Source organism: Lycium barbarum, chromosome 5 (assembly GCF_019175385.1).
Source record: "Lycium barbarum isolate Lr01 chromosome 5, ASM1917538v2, whole genome shotgun sequence".
In the NCBI taxonomy this organism is placed as follows: Eukaryota; Viridiplantae; Streptophyta; class Magnoliopsida; order Solanales; family Solanaceae; genus Lycium; species Lycium barbarum.
The window spans coordinates 19,270,228-19,281,706 of record NC_083341.1 but is presented as its reverse complement, the minus strand read 5'-3'; positions in this window follow the sequence as shown (position 1 = coordinate 19,281,706).

Genomic DNA, 11,479 nt, shown 5'->3' with positions numbered 1-11,479 from the left:
CATATAACATACCTCAAACTTCTAACAAAACTAACATATCACATCATACTTTTAAAAAAAATAAGTTAATACCAAGGGTGTGTTCGGTATGGAGGAAAATGTTTTCCTGGAAAATGTGTTTTTAGAAAATAAGTAAATTTTTAATTATTTTCTCATGTTCGTGTGGGTAGCGGAAAATAAGTGAATTTCAACTTATTTTCTAATATTCATTTGGTTGGTAGAAAATATTCTCGGGAAAATACCCACCCAAGCCCCATAACTCCACCCCAACCCCAATCCCACCACCCCATACCACACCAACCCCACCCCACCCCCACCCCCACCCCCAACCCCCAATTTTTTTTTTTTGAAGTTTTTAATTTTTTTTCTGGATTTTCTAAACAACCACATCCCTCCCCGCCCAAAAAAAAAAATCTTAAAAAAAGTTTTAAAAGTTACTTTTTTCGGATTTTTACACCACCCACCCCCTCCAATAACCATGCAAACTTTCAATTTTTATAATTTTTTAATAAAAAAGGTAAAATTAAATAGGAAGTAGAAAATTCGGGGGGGGGGGGGGGGGTCGTTGGGGTGAAAAAAAATAAAAAAAAGAAACTTTTAAAACTTTTTTTAACGAAAAAGAAAAAAATATTTTGGGGTAGGTGAGGGTAGGGTGCGGGGAGTGGGTTGAGTAGGGAGGGGGGACGTGGTAGTGTAGAAACCCAAAAGAATTAAAAATAAAATAAAATTTGGGGGGCGGGGGCGGGGGTGTGGGGTGGGGTGCGGGGTGGGGTGGTGCATGGTTGCGGAAGTGGTTGGGGTGGGTGGTGCAAAAAACCAAAAAAAAAAAAAAAAACAAAACTCTTTTGTCACGACCCAACCCCGTAAGCCGTGACTAGTGCCCGAGTTGGGCACCCTAACGAACTTATCCAATTCGAATCACATACAGATAGAATATACTAGCACAATTGTCACACGCTGCCTTAAATTATATCAAACTATCTCAGACACATTTCAGCACAACCAGATGCGTATACATATATATATATCAAAAGCTGACAAGGCTATCAAATGGCACAACGACCCCAAAACATATACAAAATGCACGCCGACAAGGCTGCCATAACGAGTAGGATCATACAAACACATCTGAACAGAAGTAGGCACAACCCACATGTACGTCTACATACCTCTAAACAGACCAACCGTATCATATGGCGGGACAGGGCCCCGCCATACCCCTGAACAAATATATACATATGCAAAGAACGAATATATACCAAAATGTAGGCTCCGGAATAAGAGGAGCACTCCAAACAGCAAAAGAGGGTATCCTAAACTGGTGGATCACCAAACTGTGCGTCTGTACCTGCGGGCATGAAACGCAGCCCCCCCCCCCCTCCCCTCCCGAAGAAAGGGGGGTCAGTACGAAATATGTACTGAGTATGCAAAGCAGAAGATACAGAAAACAAATCTGAGACATAAACAGAATAGTGGTACAGAAAATAAGTACAAATCCATTATATCAAAATGTTTAATTTTCAAAAATATAAGTCATGCATAGGGTACAGAAGAATATGGTCGCCCGCCCGTCAATGGCGCCATAACACAGCATAACACTAGAAAGTTTCAAATCTCCATATTCCCCGTCACATATCATAACACAGCATAACGCCATACACACCATAACATCATATATAAGTGGAACCCGACCCTCTTTGGCGAGTAGCTCGGTGAACCATAAGCACAGCATAACTCCGGAGTATATCAAAGTGCGCACGACAACAGAACCGGCCCGGGACTTGGCGAAGGGATAACAGAATGCACGAGTAGAGTCGTGAGTAGTCATATGCACAAAATCATTATCACAAACTCAAACATAAGTAAAAATGATCATATTCGAAATCGGAATAATAGTCATACCAAATTCTTTCAAAAGTTCTCCGAATCGCATAAAGGAAAGTCGCGGGACCCACGAACGGGTATTGAACCGAGTCGGGCCCGCCTATGGAAATCATATTCATTATACATCATGCAAACTCCTATAAAAATATTGGAACAATCCGAGCCTTTATGCGAGAGATATGACATTCAGAAGTTATGGAATTTTCTAAACAAACTTTTTGTGCAACATTTGGAAAACGATTATTTCGAAGACATAATGGTTCATATTCTTATCAAATCATGCATAAGAGTGCCAAGAATTATATAAGGATCATATCATGCTCGGATTTCGAATTTGGAATTCCCTTAAGGCTCTAATCTAGCCTATGTAAAACTAAGGCATGCCAAAAGAAGGAAAGTTGCTTTACATACCTTTAGCGTTTAGTCGTATTATAACTTGTACTTGCTGCCCAATAACACTTACCCTATATCAAGATATCAAGAGCTACAATTAGTCTACAAAGGAATTTAATACGTATTTTGACGCTCACAATCCCTTTCTAACATTTAAACGACGTTTCGTTCGCATTCAAACCAACTAGTGCTACAAGCTAACATTGCTAATCATTCTTTCATATATCACTCCAAACTTGTTTAACATGACTTAGGGGACTTTGGACAGCTTGCACATCATTCAAATCAGTCCCAAACTCACGGTCAAACAACACATACCACAATACCATTTTCACTTAGCAATTTTCCAGTTTTAACTTACAACGACAACAACACGTTTAATAACATTACTTTCACGATTCTTGGAACTGTTTTAGCATCATTTTTATTCTTACAACAGCCCACAAATCATTTCAATTTCAACTTGAATCATTTCACTTCACTTTCACTATATGTTCACAACAACATTCAACATTAAACATACACTAATTCACTTCTAACCTTAAAACAGTCCACGGTTTTGGACTGCTTGTATACTTCAACATAATTCGTTTCTTTAACACCTCAATTCACATATTCAACATGCATACAATACACCACCATGTCCATAACAATAACAATCAAAACTTGGCACAAAACAGTCCACAATCCCCCTAAAACAGTCCCCTTACACGGCTTCAACACCATTCCAACAACTTCATGATTTTCATCCATTTATCCATACTACAACACATTCAATCCATTCCCAATACATGTACAAGAAAATTAAGCATGATTCCATTTAACTCTACAACACACGGCTCATAAACAAACTTCTTACAATCCTTATTCATTTACATATGTTAACACACATTCAATCCATCAACCATACATGCAAAATGAGACCAACCATGGCTTCACCCAAGCTCACGGCTCACCTCAACTTCAACCACAACAACAATCCAACAACAACATGCACGAATTGTACATTCAAATCATCATACAACACAAGAAACATAATCATTCTTACCTTACAATTTGTTCTTCAACCTTGGCCGAATCTTCTACCTTATTGACATGCTACACCTCCTTGTTTCTTTCCAACAACTACTACACGTTCTTATGCACTTGATGAGGAGTTGATTTGATGGAGAAACTGACTTTTTTTTTGTCAAACTTTGGAGTTCATTCTCGGCCAGCCATGGCCGAGAGCTTCTCTTTCTATTTCTTGGTTTCTCTTAACTTTGTGAATGTGAAATGGCTAACTAGTTGAACCATGAATCAACATTGTTTTTTCTTATATATGCAGTCCACAAGTTGGACATGTGTCCACTTAAATTTTTGGGTCAAGAATCTTTGACCATTTCACTATAATGCACGGCCAAACATGGCTTAGAATAAGGGACTGATTTTTGTTCCCAATCCCACTTAATAATTTAACCATTGTTAATTTAATCCCATTTTGCTGCCCAAGAAGGCCTTACACGTTCCCCCAACTAAGAATGGGAAAAAATCTGATTTTGTCATGTGTTTGTGGGGCCCACACGTCCACTAGTGAAAAATTTGTGAACATTTAAGTCTTAATACTAAGCCCGACTTGCATTGTCCATATCTCCTTACCCCGATATCATTTTGACGAGCGGTTTGTTGCATTGAAAACTAGACTCGATGGACTTCATTTTAGGCTTTTGAAACATCTTAAAACTCCTCATATACTAGGAGATATGCCTCCTACAATATAGGCTAAAATTCGGGTCCGAGATTTTACTGAAATTGTTCCGATTCATTTCGTTTAACTTCTAATCCTCTTCCAACCTCATATAACCTCTTATACACATATATATACACACTTATATACATCAATAAAAATCCATATACACGTATCGAAGGGTCCGAAGAATCACAATAACCTTAAACATAACTAGAGAACTCACAAAGCTTCAACGAAACTCCAATCGCAAAAGTATATTCCTATCTTTTGTCCATCTTCTATATCATTACTAATAATCTCAAATACTTTAAAAGGTCACTCACATCACCTCATATACATACTCATAACACGATTTAAAATCCTTTAGGTTACCATGTCACCTCGAGATACTTAAGACAACCATATATATAACAATATTCTTACTAACTCGATTAACTTTCCTTGAACCTTCTTAACTCATTCTTTCTTGTTTTAATACAGTAGCACGGATTATTATGGAGTGTAACATTTTTTTTCAAAACAAAATTAATTTTTTTGGCGGGGAGAGGGGGGTGGGGGGGAGTGGGGGTGCGGGGTGGGGGGGGGGGGGGGATGGGATGGTGGGAGTGATTGGGGGAGAGTTGGATGGTTGGTGGAATGCATTGTGGACTTGTTTTCCCTACTTTTATTAGGGAGGTCATTTTTTCCAATTTTAAGAAACTTGTTTTCCTAAAGAAAATGTTGTCTAAAATATTTGACCAAACGAACATGACAAAATTGGAAAACATTCAAAAAATGTTTTCCTCCATACCGAACACACCCTAAGGGTGTGTTAAGTAAGTTGAAAATTATTTTCAGGGAAAAAGTTCACTAAAAATAAGTTTTTTTTTTTTTTTTTTTATGTTTGGCAAGCACGTGGAAAATAACTTCTCTCACGCTTAGGTAGATGTTATTTTCCTTTACAACTATTAATTTTGTATATATTATCCAACCAACAGTTGAACATTGTAATCAGTCTTTAGTATTCAAAAATTTCATTAAAACAATATTCGATTCGCTAACATTAGTATCAATCTTTAATACATATTTTTTTTTAAAAAAAACTGTGAATGAAAAACATTTGAAAAATGTTTTCCATCTGATCATACACCCTAAATCAAAAGGAATAAATGCTTACAGTCGTTTTTTTTCAAGATATTGTCACCATCATGTGACTAGTTATACGAATACAACATACATTTTGATAATCTTCATTCCAAGAATGAATTTGCCTCAGTAAGATCTTCTTATTTCTCAATAGTTACTAAAAATGCTTTGTCTCTTAAATGGCATGCATGCATGTTAGAGATAGAAATTAACAAATCATTCATACTGACATAGAAGGAAAGAATAACATGTGAATTATTCTTAGACTTATGGTCTTCATCAAAAAAAAAAAAAGTTAAAATTCTTACTTATGTAGATGCACTTGTCATGTTTTATTGATTTTTAATAATTTTCAATCATGCAACAACCAAACTTTATATTGCTTTGGTTCCTATTTCATGCCATTTGATATGTCAAATCGGTTTGAAATTGCGTTGCTTTGGAATCGCGATTTCTCAAACATTTGTATATTGTTTTCTAGGAAGTAGTGTTGAATACATAATAAAGTAATAAATAAAAGTCTATCTTCTCGAACAACTTAAGCTTTTAAATAAGGTGGTCCCACAATCTAATATGCTATCAGACCAAACAAAGGTCTGGTTCAAGTCTCACCATCACCCATTGTGAAAAAAAAAAAAAGTTCACATGCTTGATCTATAAAAAATAAGAATCAGACCTGTACTTGAGAAAGCTGTTGGAAACACAATTAAGTAAATAACAATATATTATTTTTAGTATTTTAAACATTTAGATAAAGTGGGTCACATAATTTAACACCCAGAGCCGTAGGTTTTAAAAACGAAATGAGCCAAAAAGCGACAAGGTCCATGAGACCTGAATCGAAAAGCGAGAAATGAAGCACCTGCTTTTTTGAAATGAATTGCACTATTCATGAATTAAAGGAATATCAAATATATATAAATTTAGTATTATATTGATCGAATTACAGTTAAACTAACTACTTTCAGTATTCAACATACAATAACAATGATACTACTCCAACTCCTCAAAGTTGAGATTCAAATAACCGATTGTTTGTTATTGGGATCACATTACATATCATTATTTGAAAGGCACACTTCTATGAAGCGCATGGCTTCACCTATGAAGCAATATGTAATGACCCGTTAGGTCGTTTTAAGCGTTTTGACTAATTTACCCTTGTTGATCCTTTCCCTAACTTCGTTTGAGTATTTTTTTTTATTAGCGGGATTGGTCGGTACGGTTTCCCGAGGTAGTTGGAATGCGTTTGGGTTGAGGAAATGAGATTTTTGAAGACTCTTCAGTGTTTGGTTGACTAAAGTCAACATCGGGGGTAAATGCGTCCTTTTGAGAATTTCGTAGATTCCATTAGCTCCGGAATGTCAATTATAGGCTGGTGGTGTATTCGGTTCGGTTCCTGAGGGTTTCGGGAGCGTTTTGGTCATTTGGTTGGAAAGTGGGTTTTTGGCCGTTCGGGGTTGACTTGGTCAACGAGACCTTATTTGGAAATTTCGAGCGCACGAGTGAGTTTGTAGCGTGTTTTTACATGTGTCTGCATATTTAGTTTGTCTCGGGGAGGTTCCGGAAGAGACTCGGGATTTCAGGTTGAGAGAGTCAAAACTAGTTTTTACCTATTCTGGTGTACGTGCAGGTGACCCCTGGAGATGTGCTCCAGCAAGTGCAAGCCCGCAAGAGCGAGGTCTGGTGGACTTGGTCCAGACCTGCCCCTGCGAAGGACTTTCCGCAGGCGCGTGTGCGCAGCCGCGAGCTGAGCTCCGCTGCTGCGAGGCCTTAGATATTTGTGAGAGTTTCACTGGTGCGAAGCGTTGTCCGCCGGTGCAGATGCGCAGATGCGAGAGTAAGTGCACAGGTGCGCAAGATCGCTGGGGAAAATATATATTTTGAGTGTCTTCTTCCTTAAGTCATTCCAATTCTAAAACCCCAAGACTAAGGGTGATTGTGGAGCAAAAGTGAAGGGTTTCAAGAGGAAATCAGTGGGTAAGTTCTCTAATTCATGTTTTATGATTATTTCATTGATTAGGATCATTAACCCATGCTTAGAAAGTGGAATTTAAGAGGTTAAGTGCAGGGTTTTGAACCCAAATTGGAAAATAGGGAAATTGATATTTGAGCATGAATTCGTAGTTGTTTTTGGATGATTTTTGAAATGTGAGTAATATTAAGCATGAGGAACGTGATTCTAGGTCCAATTTACTGTTGTACCCTTTTGGGTCCGAAAATCCTAATTTTGAGTTTTATTTCGGAATTAGATTTATATATAGCATTATGGGTATTAATAGACTCGTGTCTAGCTATAACCCATATTTGATCATCTTGGGATTGTTCGGAGGATTTGAAGAAGGAAGGAGGCCTCATGGAGATCGTTGAGCTTCAGGCTTCTACTTTTCAGGCATATTGAGACCTTGCACTCTTTTTTAGAACATTGTGTTTAGTTAAAATGAATCTAATAAGAGGGATTTGTGTCACACCCCAGTCCTGATAGGGTATGATGGGCACCCGACCCTTTACTTAGAGCCGAGCGAACCCGCTGGTTCTCGTTATATTCATAATCTCACTAGACTCTTAAATCACGAAATGAAATGCATGATGAAAGCTTTTAAAAAAAAACATTCTTTTCGTCTTTCTCAAATCAAGTAAAATCTGTAATCATATGATATTTGTAACATAATGCATAATAATACATCGGCTTGTAGAGCCGCTTGCAAGACTGACATGCTATATACGTGACTCTGTCTGCAAAGTCTCTAACATAAATCAATATACCATGACATAGATACTCTGATTCGACAACACTCCGGAAGAAAATGGAGCTCGTCAATCCAGCTGGAACATCTTCTAGCCATATCCTCTACTCATCTGTATACACCTGCGTGGCATGAAACGCAGCGTCCACAAGAAGGGACGTCAGTACGAATAATGTACTGAGTATGTAAGGCATGAATAACAATATAATTTAGATATGAAAGATAACAAGGAGTAAGAGGGATAACCTGTACATCTGAATTCCACATAAGGCGGATGTCATGCATGCTTAGCTTTTTAAAAAAACATATTTCAATACATATACATAGTAACATGCCCAGCCATTAAGGCGCGGTGTCATATATATAATATCATGCCCGGCCATGAAGGCTCGGTGTTATCCTCATTAGCCCGCGTCCGGGGCAATATCATAACATGCCCACTGCAGTGGTGTGCACATCTACGTGCCATGCTCGCCCGACTATAGCGCGGCGCGGTGTGAGAAAATACGTACATATATATAAATCATGCATGACAGCCAAGTAAAAGCTATAAGTACATCGGAGTGACGTAAGGTCGGTAACCTCCGATTATATTATGGAATAATCATCGTCGCTTTGTCTCACCTTGAAGTAACAATTATTATAAGGTGAAACTATCAATGAAGAATAGCATTAAGAGAAAACATAGAATAAGATCATAAATCTCATAAGGCATCGATTCATATACTTTTGGAATCTTAAAAAAAAATAGTCATCATCCATGAATAAAATTGAGACATCAAGAAATAGTTCAACATTCTTATATCGTCATTGAAGTCATAAACTTGGAACCTTTAAACATAAAATCGTTCTCATCATAGTCATCATAATAATATTCTCACCCTTGACATCATCGTTGTCATTGTAAACATATCCATCGTAGTTGTCATAAAAACTTACGGAGTCATAAACCTCTGGTTTAGGGAAATACGAACATTTTGGAAAACATTCATGAATTATTAGGAAAGGGGTTATGCCTTGGAATCATGAACATATAACTTTTGGAAATAAGGAGGCTATGAAAACATTTATGGAATTATAATCATAGGAATCATGCCTTTGAAAGAAAGGGACGAGCCTTAACATACTTGGAAGATAACTTCTCAACTTCCAACTTACTTCCTATTTTGCAATTCACCTAAGATCATTCGTAGCCTCGTAATCTATATATACAGCCATTCATATGATTGTTAGGCCCATCGTCATACGCTCGTCTTAAACCCTTAATTAAAATCTTTTTAGATTCTGTCGAAATTCGGGCAACATCTCCCCTGTTTATATGCCTAGCCCGAAATCATTATATGAACAACCAATAAACAACAATAATACCAACATCATCAATACCATTATCCATACCAATATACTCCCTAAAACATCCCACACGATGTCTTCTAAATTTCTCAACTAACCAACTTGTGATACGACTATTTGAATACTTTATTTCCGTAAAGAAGCCGAAATTAATACCAACAACATCCTCAACATCCTACAAGATATATATATATATATATATATATATATATATATATATATATATATTATTTTTTTATCCAAAATTCTCTTCAAACCTCAATCCATAATTCAACAACATCAACACAACAAAATATAACCTTTATTCTTGCAATTATTCCTTAATCCATATTGATAAAGAAAGAAATTCAATGATTCATACCTTATTTTTATGAAGGTAGCAAAATATTCATCATTTTCTTGTCCCCAAGCTAACTCCAACACCAAACGAAATTATAATCGCGTCTACGCGTTGCCCGGACCTCGATTGATATTCCGTAGCTTGAAATTTTGCTCAAAATCTTCACTTTTATGTGAGATTAAGAGCCCTTTTGATGGCTGAAAATTCTGGAACCTTGGAGCATTTTTTGATGATGAAAAATGGGGTTTTAGCCCCTTTTATATTAAGTTGGGTCCGGCAGTACTGTAGCAGTCCTGTTTCTGCACCGACAGCTCAGTTTGTAACGTCTATAATTCTCTACTCCGATGTCCTATCGATGAGCGGTTTTTTGTATTAGAAACTAGACTCGATGAAATACATTTTAGGCTTTTGTTCCACCTTAAAACTCCTAATATACTAGGAGATATGCCCCTCCAAAGTTGACTAAAAATCTGCCCAACATTTCTCAAATTTTCATCAAACTTATTTTCTTCAATTTGCTTGATCTCGAAACCTTCCGAAACTCTCCATACATGATATTTATCATTTATTATACATGATAATGGCCATGTTCTTGTGTTTCAAAATAGTTTTTCCCGATTACGACTTACGTGATCATAATCATCCTTTATTTCATTGTTATATACTTCTCGTGGCTTGTACCTTCCAAAACATCATGGGACGTCTCCGACACTCCATTACTACAGTGACGTATGTGTCATGCTCATGCTCTGAAAGTGCGGGGTGTAACATTCTCCCCCCCTTCAAAAACATTCGTCCTCGAATGTTGAGTTAGAGTTCGCTTGAGATAGATGCCAATATTCTTACTTGTATTTGTCAGTATTTACTTTACTTACTTGCAGTCTTACTTGCTCATTAAAACTGAACTTATCTGAATTATGCAGTTTATCCTTCCTTTTTTTTTGTAGCCAAAATTTTATGCCTGTACTCAAGGTCATCCCTTTTTCTTATTATTTGTCTGTCCACTAACTCTCCATGCTTTATCGCTTTCATTGTCTCTTCAGCCTTTGTTGTTTACATTCTTGTATGCCCTTTCATGCCGTATTTACCACATACTTTTATCCAATTTTGATCTTATGTTCTTTTTATTCAGAAATTCTTGCCCTCTTCGATCCCCACGTATCTTCTTACGTTTCACAGATGTACCAAGCCTTTATCTCTTTGGAGTTGACTTATTCTTATTCTTACCTCCCTTAAAAATAAATTCAAGACTGGCCACGTCTTAGCATCTTTTACTTTCTACAGCAGTCGAATTAATCTTTGCGGTACTTTATCTTTCAACTATTGTAACACAGAAATGTCTCTCTTAATTTCTCTTTCCTTCAATTGGACTTCTAACACTTGGGTAACTAACGAAAATTCTTGTACTTATATCAAAAACATCTCAAATCTCTTCTTTAATGATTCCTTTCCTTCAATTTACTCTTAAAGTTTCTGATCCTTAGTTCGACTAATAAATTAGGGGTGAATTCAGAAATTTGTCGAAGAGTAACCAATATTCCTAGTCATGCAGCGAATTTGAATCTTTTCATTCTTTCCTTTTTCTGTAACCTTCATTCATCCCTTTTCCCAATAAAAGCCATCATGTTTCTTGTTCCACGAGATCTCATTGTCACCCGCTTGATCCAATCAAACGTGATATCCTTTGATCAGTTCCTTTGGGGTTCTCCTTCTATTTTTAACCTTTGCCCGATTCTCACTTAATAAGTCTTTCCCATAGTTTGACGCAATTATTTGTCATTTCGATTTACCAATCAAGCGGATCTCTTAATTCCTTAAATGTCCCTCTCCTTTAGTTATATCCTTGAATCTTTTTCCTGCGATCTTGTCTTCACGACTTCACCTTCCGTTGACTTAGTTCCTCCTATTTCG